The sequence below is a fragment of the Bubalus kerabau genome, chromosome 10 (genome assembly GCF_029407905.1).
Source record: "Bubalus kerabau isolate K-KA32 ecotype Philippines breed swamp buffalo chromosome 10, PCC_UOA_SB_1v2, whole genome shotgun sequence".
Classification (NCBI taxonomy): domain Eukaryota; kingdom Metazoa; phylum Chordata; class Mammalia; order Artiodactyla; family Bovidae; genus Bubalus; species Bubalus kerabau.
The window spans coordinates 36,865,377-36,881,241 of NC_073633.1; the positions used below are offsets into that span (position 1 = coordinate 36,865,377).

General features: G+C 38.7%; 1 long non-coding RNA gene across 7 annotated transcripts in view; it reads right to left on the bottom strand.

Moving 5' to 3' along the window:
* Window positions 1–15,865, bottom strand: part of LOC129621184 (uncharacterized) — a 226,551-nt gene that overhangs the window by 42,812 nt on the left and 167,874 nt on the right. For 4 of the 7 annotated variants that reach the window (XR_008699079.1, XR_008699078.1, XR_008699077.1 and 1 more), the window contains one exon: window positions 7,540–7,665. The exons of 2 other annotated variants lie outside the window; for them this stretch is intronic. This is a non-coding gene — a long non-coding RNA (uncharacterized LOC129621184). Of the gene's footprint in view, window positions 1–1,321; window positions 1,473–7,539; window positions 7,666–15,865 lie in introns of all 7 variants that reach the window. One more of the 7 variants, XR_008699081.1, reaches the window with a different exon arrangement.

The following is a 15,865-nucleotide window of genomic DNA, read 5'->3' on the forward strand; positions in this document are numbered from 1 at the left end:
ATACCACACTGCCTTTCAATTAATTACATTCTGTCCTCTTTTGTTGTATTTGTCTTTTGCCAGCACACCACGCCACCAGTCCCATGAGGAATTGATTTTTCCCATATATTTCTAAGTATCCCTTAAACCCCAACACATGCCAGAGACAGTCTGGTGAAGTTTTAGTGAATGCAGTGGATTTAACTCCAGTCTGATCCTACTAACTCTTGGTGTCTTGTATCAACTTATTTGATGCAAGAATTATCTGTGGACTCAGAAAGTGACTTCGAAGGCAGCATGGTTGGATTTGGTAGATAGCAACTCTCATGAGCTCTTTATCCCTCTAATCACAAGCATAAATAGAAGAGGGGCCTGGGTAAGGCCTTGAAAAGACCAAGTTGACTCATCAGATATATGTCTCTATCAGTCTTTTGAAACAGGCAGGCTTTTTTTTTTTTTTTAAAGACTTCAATTTAATTAGAATTCCTTCTCCCATTGAGATAACATCTTCAATTGATTTAATCCTTTCTTATACATTCCTTGCATCCTGAGAGGTAGTAATGGTTTTCATTTTACATTCTGGTCTTAAAGCATGATAAACAGCTAGCGTCAGTCTTACTTCCCCCAACCAGTGGCTGCAGAAGTGAGGGTAGAAGGTCAGGGAGCAGACCTCCAGTCATCTGCAATTCTCTTCACCTTCACTCTCCAACGCTCTGTTCCATTTGTCCTTTGGTTTGATTCACCCTCTTGCTCTCAAAGATTGGAGACTGGATAACTATAGTTAAAATTTCTAAATTCTTTCACATTTTACAGATTGTATATATTATACTATATATATATATATATAGTTTATATATATATAAATTCATTTCTGAATTAGCGAGCATCTCTTAAAATGCAATCCAAAAGACATTTCTACATTATAGGTCTTTAAGTACAGCTCTGTTGTGTTTATTATAGCTGGAAGAGAAAGTTGGTTCTCTACTTTTCCCTCCTAATTGTTATTGAAGACTACAAGTCTAGAAAAACAGAAAGTTACAGAATTTAAATACAAAAATATCAAACATGGAATTCATAGAACAAAACAAATCATGTCCATAGATACCAATAAGTGATCCATATAATAATTATCATGTCATGAATGTTTGGGGGGACTAAATCTCTGGATTGTAGATATACTTGGTCACAAACTGTTAATGCCTGTCAACGGGCTTTTAAATTTGACTTCTATTGTATCTGTTATGGTTACACAACACCAACTACTTCTAAACTTTTCCTTTTTAAGTTTATTTCCAAAGGCAATGTTTCCACTGGGGTAATTGTAGGATGGATGAAAACTGACCTTTTCCAGTTCTCTGGCCATTGTTGAGTTTTCCAAATTTGCTGGCATATTGAGTGCAGCACTTTCACAGCATCATCTTTTAGGATTTGAAATATCTCAACTAGAATTCCATCACCTCCACTAGCTTTGGGGTCAGTTTTCATTCCAATCCCTAAGAAAGGCAATGTCAAAGAATGTTCAAACTATCGCATGATTACACTCATCTCATACGCTAGCAAAAATATGCTCAAAATTTCTCCAAGTAAGGCTTCAACAGTACATGAACTGAGAACTTCCAGATGTTCAAGCTGGATTTAGAAAAGGCAGAGGAACCAGAGATAAAATTGCCAACATCCACTGGATCATTGAAAAAGCAAGAGAGTTCCAAAAAAAATATCTACTTCTGCTTTATTGGCTATGCCAAAGCCTTTCACTGTGTGGATCACAACAAACTATGGAAAATTGTTCAAGAGATGGAAATATCAGACCACCTTACTTGTCTCTTGAGAAATCTGTATGTAGGTCAAGAAGCAACAGTTAGAACCGGACATGCAACAACGGACTGGTTCCAATTGAGAAAGGAGAATGTCAAGGCTGTATATTGTCACTCTGCTTATTTATCTTATATGCAGAATACATCATGCAAAATGTCAGGCTGGCTGAAGCACAAGCTGGAATCAAGATTGCCAGGAGAAATATCAATAACCTCAGATATGCAGATGGCACCACCCCCATGGGAGAAAGTGAAGAGGAACAAAAGAGCCTCTTGATGAAAGTGAAAGAATAGAGTGAAAAAGCTGACCTAAAGCTCAACATTAAAAAAACTAAGATCTCGACATCTGGTCTCATCCTTCATGGTGAATAGATGGGGAAACAATGGAAACAGTGACAGACTTTGTTTTCCTAGGCTCCAAAATCATTGCAGATGGTGACTGCAGCCATGAAATTAAAAGATGCTTGCTCCTTGAAAGAAAAGCTATGCCAACCTAGACAGCATATTAAAAAGCAGAGACATTACTTTGCCTTCAAAGTTCCATCTAGTCAAAGCTATGGTTTTTTCAGTAGTCATGTATGGATGTGAGAGTTGGACCATAAACAAAGCTGGGTGCCAAAGAATTGATGCTTTTAAACTGTGGTGTTGGAAAAGACTCTTGAGAGTCCCTTGGACTGCAAGAAGATCAAACCAGTCAATCCTAAAGGAGATAACACTGAATATTCATTGAAAGGACTGATGCTCAAGCTGAAACTCCAATACTTTGGCCACCTGATGTGAAGAACTGACTCATTGGAAAAGACCCTGATGCTGGAAAAAACTGAAGTCAGGAGGAGAAGGGGATGACAGAGGATGAGATGGTTGGATAACATCACCGACTAAATGGGCTTGAGTTTGAGCAAGCTCTGGGAGGTAGTGATGTACAGGGAAACCTGGGGTGTTGCACTCCATAGCATTGCAAAGAGTCAGACATGACTGAGCAACTGAACTGAATTGTAGGATATTTCTCTCTCAGTTCAGTTCAGTCGCTCAGTTGTGTCCTACTCTTTGTGACCCCATGAATTGCTGCACGCCAGGCCTCCCTGTCCATCACCAACTCCCGGAGTTCACTCAGACTCACATCCATCGAGTCGGTGATGCCATGCAGCCATCTCATCCTCTGTCATCCCCTTCTCCTCCTGCCCTCAATCCCTCCCAGCATCAGAGTCTTTTCCAATGAGTCAACTCTTCGTGTGAGGTGGCCAAAATATTGGAGTTTCAGCTTTAGCATCAGTCCTGCCAAAGAACACCCAGGACTGATCTCCTTTAGAATGGACTGATTGGATTTCCTTGCAGTTCAAGGGACTCTCAAGTGTCTTCTCCAACACCACAGTTCAAAAGCATCAATTCTTCAGTGCTTAGCTTTCTTCACAGTCCAACTTTCACATCCATACAGCAGTCATTATTCTAGGATGAATTTTGATTTATCTTCATATAAACTATTTCACTACTTCCATTTCTTAAGTATCAAATTTTTTAATTAATTTGCCAGTAAAAAGCTAGACATGATACCAAAAAGTATATCATTTTATTAATTTATTTTTATCAGAAAAGACAGGCAGGCATAGTAATAACATCCCATACTGGTTAAACTGACCTGCCTGAAAACAAACTACTGTAATCCAAATTCTTGCCTATACTTATTTCTTTAACAAATCAACTTGCTAAATGCAGTTTAATACACAACTCTATGTTTTATAGTTCTCTAATTTATAACATTTTAATATCCTCTTATACATAAAATATAAACTAGGTAGACTGAAAATATACTGTTGATGAGATAGTGTATATAAATAATTGTTCTGTTTACATGTATATAAAAGAGTACCAGCTTTTGACTCAGAACACCCTTAGATACAATTTACAAGTTGTAGAATGTAACTCATTTAGTCTGTCTGACCTCAGTTTAAGTATCTGCAAAAAGGGAATAGTAATATCCACATCAGAAAAAATTATCTTGAGTGGCTAATAAGGTTAGATAACATTCTGAGAGGCAATCCATGACACCAGTTAAGAGTATAGGAACTGGGGAAGGGGGGCGGGGGGGAAGAGTATAGGAACTGAGCCAAGCTACTTCCTTCACGTCTTTGTTTCTCAGTTTCTTTATCTGGGTAGGGGGGATAAGAGTAGTAATGAGGTGAGGTATTAATATATGGAAGGTACTTAAAATAATGTTGGATTCCAGTAAGTTGACTCAAGAATCAGTATTACCACTACTGCTTCATGTGAAAATACTTAGCATGCAACTATGACTATGCAACACAGAAGTTTTGCTATCCTGAAATAGCAATAACCTCAGATATGCAGATGACACCACCCTTATGGCAGAAAGTGAAGAGGAACTAAAACGCCTCTTGATGAAATTGAAAGTGGAGAGTGAAAAAGTTTGCCTAAAGCTCAACATTCAGAAAACGAAGATCATGGCATCCGGTCCCATCACTTTATGGGAAATAGATGGGGAAACAGTGGAAACAGTATCAGACTGTATTTTTGGGGGGCTCCAAAATCACTACAGATGGTGACTGCAGCCATGGAATTAAAAGACGCTTACTCCTTGGAAGAAAAGTTATGACCAACCTAGACAGCATATTCAAAAGCAGAGACATTGCCAACAAAGGTCCATCTAGTCAAGGCTATGGTTTTTCCTGTGGTCATGTATGGATGTGAGAGTTGGACTGTGAAGAAGGCTGAGCGCCAAAGAATTGATGCTTTTGAACTGTGGTGTTGGAGAAGACTCTTGAGAGTCCCTTGGACTGCAAGGAGATCCAGCCAGTCCATTCTGAAGGAGATCAGCCCTGGGATTTCTTTGGAAGGAATGATGCTAAAGCTGAAACTCCAGTCCTTTGGCCACCTCATGCAAAGAGTTGACCCATTGGAAAAGACTCTGATGCTGGGAGGGATTGAGGGCAGAAGGAGAAGGGGACAGCAGAGGACAAGATGGCTGGATGGCATCACTGACTCGATGGACGTGAGTCTGAGTGAAGTCCGGGAGTTGGTGATGGACAGGGAGGCCTGGCGTGCTGCGACTCATGGAGTCGCAAAGAGTCGGACACGACTGAGCGACTGATCTCTCTCTCTCTCTCTCTAAGTTGTCATTAACACCTTGTTCTTCCATTTAATTATTATGGGTTTCCCTAGTGGCTCAGATGGTAAAGAATATGCCTGCAATGCAGGAGACTCAAGTTCGATCCCTGGGTCGGGAAGAGCCCCTGGAGAAGGGAATGGCTACCCACTCCTGTATACTTACCTGGAGAATTCCATGGATAGAGGAGCCTGGTGGGCTACAGTCCACAGGGTCGCAAAGAGTCAGACATGACTGAATGGCTAACACACATTATCACCTCACAGTGGCAGCTATAGAATATCTTTGTAGGAGCTGGGAGAAATGCAGTAGGAAGAAGAGTTGTGGGATTTTTCTTGAAGCAATGTTTGCCCAGTGGTTTCAATAAGATCAAGAAACATTTATTTCCCATAGAAAACTATTGGCAAAGGCTACAGACAGGGCTAACATCCCTCAGTACTGTGGGTCATGTAGGTATCTCCAAGTAGCAGAAGGAAACAATGTTGTAATAAATTCTCAGTTACTCAACCCAGAATTTTCAGCACAACCAAATAAGAACATCTATAGGGTAATGTAATCCAATGCTCAGTATAAGACAATAATGGAAACCTAAAATGAATAAATTGATTGGGGTTTGGTCCATTAAATGTATTCAGATATGTTCATTTTACCCAAGACATTCTACCTAGAAAGTATATAAAAATGGCAATGTCTTTATTATTAATTTCAAGTTTCAAGTATTTCAATCCATAGAAAAATTCTTATGTCTCAATCTGAAGCATCCTGTTTTACCTTTATAAGAGCCTATTTAACCCTTTGAATAGAGTCCATCACACATCCAGTAATACTAATACATATACACATTTACACACACACAAACACATACCAAAATTCCATTGCCATTTCCCAGAAAGTGTAAACCTCTTTAGGAAACATTACTTTGTAATTATTTGCCTGTTTCCTCATTCAACAAAATTTTATAGCAAATCATAAAATCATACTAGGCACAAGGGAGGAAAAGCCATAAAGTCTGGCCTTATACTCTAGTGGGGAAAGCGACAAGTAAACAAATCTTAAGGACAAAATGGGATCAGTGAGGTTAGGTTAAAAAAAATTGGTACCATGAATTTAAATTGGTATAAAGTAATGATGTACTTAAATCGGTATAAAGCAACAATGTTTTTATTTACACACACACATGTGTGCACACACACATGTTTTATCCACTACAAAAACTTATACCAACCCAGTGGCAATGAGGACACCTAGTATTGCTCTTTTAATACCATTTGTTACAAAACAGAAAAAGAAATCCTTTAAGAAATTGCCAGCTCCAGATCTGGAACAGGAAATATACAGGATTATCCTGGCACAAGCAAGAAAGCTATCAAAGATGCTCAGGAATGCATTTAAACAAGCTTTTTTGCCAAAGATAGAACAATTGAGCATCAATATATATCATATCTACAGTACACTGAAAGTCATTCAGTATGTTTAAATCCAGGTATTCTTGATAATATTTAAACAAAAACTGATCTTCTATGGTGCTTGCTAGGCTATCAACTCATTATTTTAAAAACTGTTAAATAGAGGGAAAAATAATTAAATTTGTCTTTCCTATGTGAGCTGTACTTTAGAGTAACCAAATCTGTGACCAGTGGAAATTTATTTTTATATGTGTTAAGATAATAAATTAGGATGGTATCATCTGCATATCTGAGGTTATTGATATTTCTCCCAGCAATCCTGATTCCAGTTTGTGATTCATCCACCCCAGAATTTCATGTGGCATCTGGTCCCATCACTTCACAGCAAATAGATAGGGAAACAATGGAAACAATGACAGATTTTATTTTCTTGGGCTCCAAAATCACTAGAAATGGTAGCTGCAGCCATGAAATTGAAAGATGCTTGCTCCTTGGAAGAAAAGTTGTGACAAAACTAAATGTATTAAAATGCAGACGCATTACTTTGCCAACAAAGGTCCATTTAGTCAAAGATATGGCTTTTCAAGTGGTCATGTATGGATGTGAGAGTTGGACCATAAAAAATGTTGAGCACTGAAGAACTGATGCTTTTGAACTGTGGTGCTGGAGAGGACTCTTGAGAGTCCCTTAGACAGCAAGGAGATCCAACCAGTCAATCTGAAAGGAAATCAACCCTGAATATTCATTCTAAGGACTGAGGCTGAAGCTGAAGCTCCAATACTTTGGCCACCTGATGTGAAGAAGCCAACTCATTGGAAAAGACCCTGATGCTGGGAAAGACTGAGGAGAAGAGGGAAACAGAGGATGAGACTGTTGGATAGAATCATCAACTCAAAGGACATGATTCTGAGCAAACTCCAGGAGATAATGAAGGATAGGAAAGCCTGGAGTGTAACAGTCCATGTGGTCACAAAGAGTCAGACACAACTTAGCAACTGAACAACAACAACAAGATAACAAATTAAGAAGAAATAATCAAGGTTAAGTCGGAGAAGGCGATGGCACCGCACTCCAGTACTCTTGCCTGGAAAATCCCATGGATGGAGGAGCCTGGTGAGCTGCAGTCCATGGGATCGCAAAGTGTTGGACACGACTGAGCAACTTCCCTTTCACTTTTCACTTTGGAGAAGGAAATGGCAACCCACTCCAACGTTCTTACCTGGAGAATCCCGGGAGCGGGGGAGCCTGGTGGGCTGCCATCCATGGGGTCGCACAGAGTCGGACACGACTGAACCGACTTAGCAGCAATCAAGGTTAAGTAGAGAGTATGTAGACAAAACTGTAGCTGCCAAAAGTGGATAATTGTTAAAATTGGGAGGTAGTGTGTAAAAATTACAGATTACACTATTCATTTCTTTTGTATGTGTTGAAATTTTGGTAATATGAAGTCAAGAGTAATAATATGTTCTGATTACTGTAGCTTTAGAGTAAATCTTCATGTAATGCAGTGTAAGTCTTCCAAATGCATTTTTCTTTTTTCAGGATTGTATTAGCTATTCTTACTTGGCTCCATACATACTTTAAAATCATCTAAGCTCTTTCTTAGAGCTTGGGGAAGATCCCCTGGAGGAGGTCACGGCAACCCACTCCAGTATTCTTATCTGGAGAATCTTATGGACAGAGGAGCCTGGTGGGCTGTAGTCCATGGGGTCGCACAGAGTCAGACACAAGTGATGTGACTTAGCATGTAGCACAAGTTCTTTCTTCAAGACAGGGATTTTTTTTTTTTTTCATTGCCTTGAATCTATAGATCAGTTTGGGGATATCTAACATTTTAGCACTGTTGAGTCTTCCTATTCATGAGCTTCTCTCCATATATTTAGTCTTCTGTGAGTTCTTTCTACAATGTCTTATAATTTGGTGTGCAGAGTCCTTGTACATCTTCTGTTATATTTATGCATATGTATTTTGTCTTTTGGGGGGCTCCAAAATCACTGCAGATGGAGATTGCAGCCATGAAATTAAAAGATGCTTACACCTTGGAAGGAAAGTTATGACTAACCTAGATAGCATATTGAAAAGCAGAGACATTACTTTGCCAACAAAGGTCCATCTAGTCAAGGCTATGGTTTTTTCCAGTAGTCACGTATGGATGTGAGAGTTGGACTGTGAAGAAAGCTGAACACCGAAGAATCGATGCTTTTGGACTGTGGTGTTGGAGAAGACTCTTGAGAGTCCCTTGGACTGCAAGGAGATCCAACCAGTCCATCCCAAAAGAGATGGGTGTTCATTGGAAGGACTGATGTTGAAACTGAAACTCCAATATTTTGGCCACCTAATGTGAAGAGCTGACTCATTGGAAAAGACCCTGATGCTGGGAAAGATGGAGGGCCAGAGGAGAAGGGAACAACAGAGGATGAGATGGTTGGATGGTATCACTGGCTCAATGGACATGGGTTTGGGTGAACTCTGGGAGTTGGTTATGGACAGGGAGGCCTGGCGTGCCGCAGTTCATGGGGTTGCAAAGAGTAGGACACCACTGAGCAACTGAACTGAACTGATTTTGTCTTATTTTTGTTATTTTAAATACTTTGAACTATTTGCTACAAATATGTAAAACTACTACTGATATTTTTATACTGGCCCTTGTATCTTTAAACTCTGACTTATCAACTTCACACCTATTTTTAGTAGTTGCTTTGTAAATTCCCTAGGATTTTACATGTAGATCCTCATATATGCACACTGTTACGTAGTGTGCAATAAAAATAGTTTGGCTTTTGCTTTTTTAGTCTTTATTTATTAACTGCTCTGGCAACTACAATATTAAATACAAAGTGGTAGAAGCAGGCCTCCTTGCCTTTCTCCAATTTTAGGAGGAAAATATTTAGTCATGTAGCATTAAGGATAGTGTTAACTATAGATTTTACATAAATGCTGTTAGAAGATTGAAGGGATTCCCTTCTACAACTATTTTCTTAGGCTTTTTTTCTTCCCCCAGGGAAAGAAGGGCAACATCTTTGTCAGCTTTTGGTCTCAGGGTTATGTCAGCATTACAAAATGAAGTGAAAAGGGTTCCCTCCTCTATTTCCTGAACGTATTACACTTTCTCTTTAATAGTTGCTTAAGGTGTTTTAAAAATAATTAATAAATTTCACAAGAGAAATCATCTGAATCTGGAATTTTCTTTGTGGAAAAGACTTTTACTATGAACTTTATTTATTTAATATATTTCTTATGTGTTTGTTTAATACATTTAGATCTATTCTGATATTCTGTTTCCTTGATATTCTATTCCATTTCCTTCCTTCTGATATTCTATATATATATATTCTATATAGTTTTGGTATATTACATTTTTTAGAGATTTTTCTATTTTATCTAAATTATTGATTTTATTGAAATGACATTATTCATAATATTTTCTCACTATCCTTTTACCACCTGGAGTATATGTAGTGAGTCCTTCTTTAAATCATGATGTATACTTCTCCTTCTTTTTTTCTTAAACAGTTGTCTTAGGAGTCTATTAATCTATTATTACTATTTTCAAAGCAGTCACATTGAGCTCTTCTTATTTCTTTATTGTTCATCTGTTTTATATTTCTCTGATTTCTCCTTTTCTTTGTTATTCTTTTTCTTCTCCTTACTTTGCATTTGATTTTCTCTTCTTTATATAGTTTTTTAAGGTGGCAGCTTAGATAATTTATTTCAATCTTTTTTATATTTTCTAATATGAAACTATAAATTTTGCTCTGAGCATTGCATCACATAAGTTTTGAGATGTTGAATTATTGCTGAGTTCAAATACTTTCTAATCTCTATTACAATTTCTTCTATAACCCATTGGTCATTTTAGAAATTCTGTTTAATGTCCAAATACATGGAGCATTTCTAAATATGTTACTGCTATTTATTTCTAGTTATTGACTCCATTATCTATAAAAATTCAATCTTTTAAAATGAGTTAAAGTTAATTTTTTAGCCCAATATATGGTCTATCTGCAAATATCATGTTTACTTGAAAAATATGTGTAGTCTGTAATTGTCAAATTTAGCATTCTACAAGTATCTGTTAGGTCAAGTTGGTCGCTAGTGTTATTCATATCTACATTCTCAATCATTTTTTTGACCTAGTTTTTCTGTCCTTTACTGAAAAGGATTGTCAGTTTGTCTATTTCTCCTTTTGGTTCTATCAATTTTTGCTCTATGTATTTTAAGTATTTATTATTTGATACATATACATTTCTGATTGCTATATATTTCTGGTAAATTGCTTCCTTTCTCATTATGAAATGTCTCTCCTTATCTCGGGCAATTCTCATTCCTTAAATATCTACTTAGCTCATATTGACATAGCCACACCACCTTCCTTGAACAATACTTACTCTTCACATGATATATTTCCTCTACATTTATTTTCAATATCTAATGGCTTTATACTATGCCATGCCTCTTTAAATATAGTTAAATCCTGTTTTTGTCATCACAAAATCTCTCCATTTTCATAAGATTATTTAGTCCATTTCCACTAATATTGTTATGATACAGTTGAAGTAAATACACCATATTACTAATACTTGATCCTTGTGCAAGTAATAGATAAATAGATAAAAAGACACGGATGAATGAACAAAAAATTGAGCAGAGATTGAACTGATAAAAGTCTTAAGGTAAAGTTGTGTGATTAAGCAAAAGGAAGAAATTCAAAGGGAAGGAAAAGCAAAATATATTAACAAATTTGGCAGAGTAATAGTCTCCGAATATGCCTATGTCCTAATCTCCAAAACCTGTAAATGTGTTCCCTTACTTGGCAAAAGGGACTTTGCAGAAGTGACTAAGGTTACAGGACTTTGAGCTGGGAAGATAATCCTGGATGATTCAGGTGGGCCTATTCTAAACACATGAGTTCTTAAGCAGATAATCTCTCAGCTACAGAACAAGATATACTGATGGAAGAAGGGTCAAAGAGGCAGGATGCTGCTGGATTTAAAGGAGAAGAAAGCGGGCCATGAGTCCAGGAATGTGAGCTGCCTCTAGAATCTGGAAAAGGCAAGGAAAAGGATTCTCCCCTACAGACTCCAAAAAGGAACACCACTCTGCCAACACTTCAATTTTCGCCCAACAGGATCTCTGGGATCTCTGACCCACAGAACTGTAGGAGAAAAATTTGTTTTAAGCCATCAAGTTTGTGGTAATTTGTTATAGCAATAATGGAAACTAATACAACTAATTAACTGTACAATATCTCTAAGTCTAAGCATTTTCTTGGAGATCTGCCATTTCTACTTCCATTATTCCTTCTGTATTTTTCTACAACTTTGTACCCTACCTGTTGGAGGAAGTCACAGATAGTACGTGACTATCTGTAGACCCTCAAGTTGAACCGAAGCAATCAGAGGCTCCTTATTCCTCCCATCCTTCAAATGTTCATTCTGCCCACTGTTTCCAAAGCAGCAGCTGTTTTCAAGGACGCACCCTTGAAAGAGCAACTTGTTATTGATATCACCTGGATGATTTATGTGCTTGAAGCTTATTAAGGTCACCGTATAAATTTTTAAGATTCTGCTAGGCAAGTGCAAAGATCTACTCATCTTGCAGCCACCCAAGCCAAGTTTAATATGTAAGTTCCCTAGTTGGTTAAAGCTGTCACCTGCATATCCAGTGTCCTGCCCCTTTCTTTGGTCTCTTCTGTCCCTCCATGTCTAGAGGCCAGGTGGTGGTGGTGATTCAGTCACTAAGTCATGCCCAACTCTTGTGACCCCATGGACTGTAGCCCACCAGGCTCCTGTATCCATGGTATTTCCCAGGCAAAAATCCTTGGAGTGGATTGCCATTTCCTCCTCCATGGGATCCTCCTGACCCAGGGATCTAACCCAATTCTCCTGCATCACAAGCAAATTCTTTACCACTGAGCCACCAGGGAAGTGTACAGGGGCCAGATTCAGATTTAATTTGGTGAACTCCCTAGCTTGTGAACCAATACTACCCTCTTTCATATAGATACTCTAGTTCTACAGTTAAAAAATATTGTCCTCTAATAATATCAGCTATAAGCATTTTTAAAAAATCCAAACAAGATGATGGTTTCATTGTTACAGACTAGATAAGCCAGGTGTGATTCCCACAGAGCCACTATAAAGTGACCAAGAGAGAAGGGTCATCCTGATCCAGTGTAATTGGCCAGCATGGATCTCATCTGTGCTACTGGGGATAGAACAGGTTTCGGTATCAGTGGATCTGATACTTGTAGAAGCATTATAGCAGCCTTCATATGTAGCCTCCTAACTGTGCTTTTGGAGAAGGCAATGGCACCCCACTCCAGTACTCTTGCCTGGAAAATCCCATGGATGGAGGACCCTGGTAGGCTGCAGTCCATGGGGTCGCTAAGGGTCGGACACGACTGAGCAACTTCACTTTCACTTTTCACTTTCATGCATTGGAGAAGGAAATGGCAACCTACTCCAGTGTTCTTGCCTGGAGAATCCCAGGGACGGGGGAGCCTGGTGGGCTGCCGTCTATGGGGTCGCACAGAGTCGGACACGACTTTAATGACTTAGCAGCAGCAGCAGCAGCAACTGTGCTTTACTCACTTGTGTAAAATTATATTGTTGTTCAGTCATTCGTGTCTGACTTTTTGAGATCCCATGGATACAGGTGACGCTAATAGGTTTCATTTAGTTCTCTCCATTTCTCAAAGGTACATACATATTTTAACTGATAAAAGTATTCCACAAACAGAAATTGCCAGGCCAAAGTCAACTAATAATAATAAACCTATAAAACCATGTAGAACTCGTGTCACTTCTTTTTAAAGATATGATTGATTGAAGTTGGTCTACAACATTGTGTCGTGTTGCTTCTTTCATACTGTTCTCTCTGTTGAGCAAACCGACACATAATGCCAAATTCTTCACTCCCTCCAAGGGCTTTTTCAGGTCAGAGTGACCTACTCAAGAGCCACTGGCTCCCCATCCTCCACTTTCATGCCTCTGTACTCTGAGCAGTCAAGATGGACCAAGATGGTACTTCTGAACATACTGAAGGATGCCATGATGGCATTCATGCTTCTGATCATCCAGGCCATGTCACGGCTACATGAATTTTTGTACCTTTTGAGCATTGCCCCCAGGTCACCTCCCATTACTTGAAGTTGATTTCAAGGAATACTGTGCACGAAAGATAGATCGTTAGCTTCAGCAGAAGACCCTGCTTCTCCAAAGCAGTGGCATTCCCAAATAACCTGACTTTGATGTTGCTGGTTCAACTCTTCTACTCTTCCAGCAAGTTATTTTGCTATAAACTGCCTTGCAGCCAAAAAAAAAAAAACACCAATCCTGTTTGTTGTTGTCGCTGTTTGTAACACATATCAAGCCCATGTTTGTGATCCGTAAGAGGGCCTATAGCCAACTTTCACTGCTACACTGAACATCCTCTAAATTAACAATTAAACTGCACCCTTTTCCTAAGAGTTTGCCTAATAATAGATAAACTGTAGGCTCATAATGTTACCAATTATTAATCAGTAATACTCCAGCTTCCAGAACATCCTCAGACTTTACTTACCAGTTTCAGTGCCAGTTTTCAGACTGCTCCCCAAGATGTAAAAACAGCAATCTGACACTAGTCAAAGATTTCTAAAAGTCATGTTAAGGAAGAGTACAAGTTCCTAGCTTTCCCAGGAAAGATGATATTCAGCATTTATTAGTTTTCTAAGATAAGCTTTGGTTTCAGATTAGAGGTCTTAGGAGGCTTAGACAATGGATTCTAGAATTTGGTCTGGTACAATTCCTCTAGTTTGCAGATTCTAATAAATTGGTCAGGGAAAGCCCCAGAAGCTAACATCAGGGTCACCTAAATGAAAAGGGGGATTTTTCTTTTTTTTCTCACAGATTGCATAGCCCTATTCCAGAAATAAGAGGGAGGTTCAGACCTTATTAGTGTTTATATTGAATTAAAGAAAAAGGGTTAGTAATAAACTATATGCTACTTATTTGCCTGGATCTGACAAATTGCTATAATATTCAACTTTTGTGACTCCAATAGCTTTTCTGATGCACTAAAAAAAAATAAATTGTTCCATAAAACACAAAAGCATACAGACAATCTATTGTATTAATGCAGAAAATTCTCACTCTTACCATTTATATAATGCTTCACTACCTAAGGCCTAATTTGAAAATATAAATAAACAAAAATAATGAGCAGTTCAGTTCAGTTCAGTCATTCAGTCATGTCCAACTCTTTGAGACCCCATGGATCGCAGCACACCAGGCCTCCTTGTCCATGACCAACTCCCAGAGTTTACCCAAACTCATGTCCATTGAGTTGGTGATGCCATCCAACCATGTCATCCTCTGTTGTCCCCTTCTTCTCCTGCCCCCAATCCCTCCCAGCATCAGGGTCTTTTCAAATGAGTCAGCTCTTCACATCAGGTAGCCAAAGTATTGGAGTTTCAGCTTCAACATCAGTCCTTCCGATGAATGCTTAGGACTGATCTCCTTTAGGATGGACTGGTTGTATCTCCTTGCAGTCCAAGGGACTCTCAAGAGTCTTCTCTAATGCCACAATTCAAAAGCATCAATTCTTTGGTGCTCAGCTTTCTTTATAATCCAACTCTCATATTCATACATGACCACTGGAAAAACCATAGCCTTGACTAGACGGACCTTTGTTGGCAAAGTAATGTCTCTGCTTTTGAATATGCTCTCTAGGTTGGTCATAACCTTCCTTCCAAGGAGTAAGCGTCTTTTACTTTCATGGCTGCAGTCACCATCTGCAGTGATTTTGGAGCCCAGAAAAATAAAGTCTGACACTATTTCCACTGTTTCCCCATCTATTTCCCATGAAGTGATGGGACCAGATGTCATGATCTTAGTTTTCTGAATGTCGAGCTTTAAGCCAACTTTTTCACTCTCCACTTTCACTTTCATCAAAAGGCTTTTTAGTCTTCTTCACTTTCTGCCATAAGGGTGGTGTCATCTGCATATGTGAGGTTATTGATTTTTCTCCTGGCAATCTTGATTCCAGCTTGTGCTTCATCCAGACCAGCGTTCTCATGATGTGCTCTGCATATAAGTTAAATAAGCAGGGTGACAATATACAGCCTTGACATACTCCTGTCCTGATTTGGAACCAGTTTGTTGTTCCATGTCTAGTTCTGTTACTTCCTGACCTGCATAGAGATTTCTCAAGAGGCAGGTCAGATGGTCTGGTATTCCCATCTCTCTCAGAATTTTCCACAGTTTATTGTGATCCACACAGTCAAAGGCTTTGGCATAGTCAATAAAGCATAAATAGATGTTTTTCTAGAATTCTCTTGCTTTTTTGATGATCCAGTGGATGCTGGCAATTTGATCTCTAGTTCCTCTGCCTTTTCTAAAACCAGCTTGAACATCTGGAAGTTCAAGGTTCATGTAGCTGACTGTAGCTCAGATCATGAACTCCTTATTGCCAAATTCAGACTGAAATTGAAGAAAGTGGGGGAAACCACTAGACCATTCAGGAATGACCTAAATCAAATCCCCTTATGATTATACAGTGGA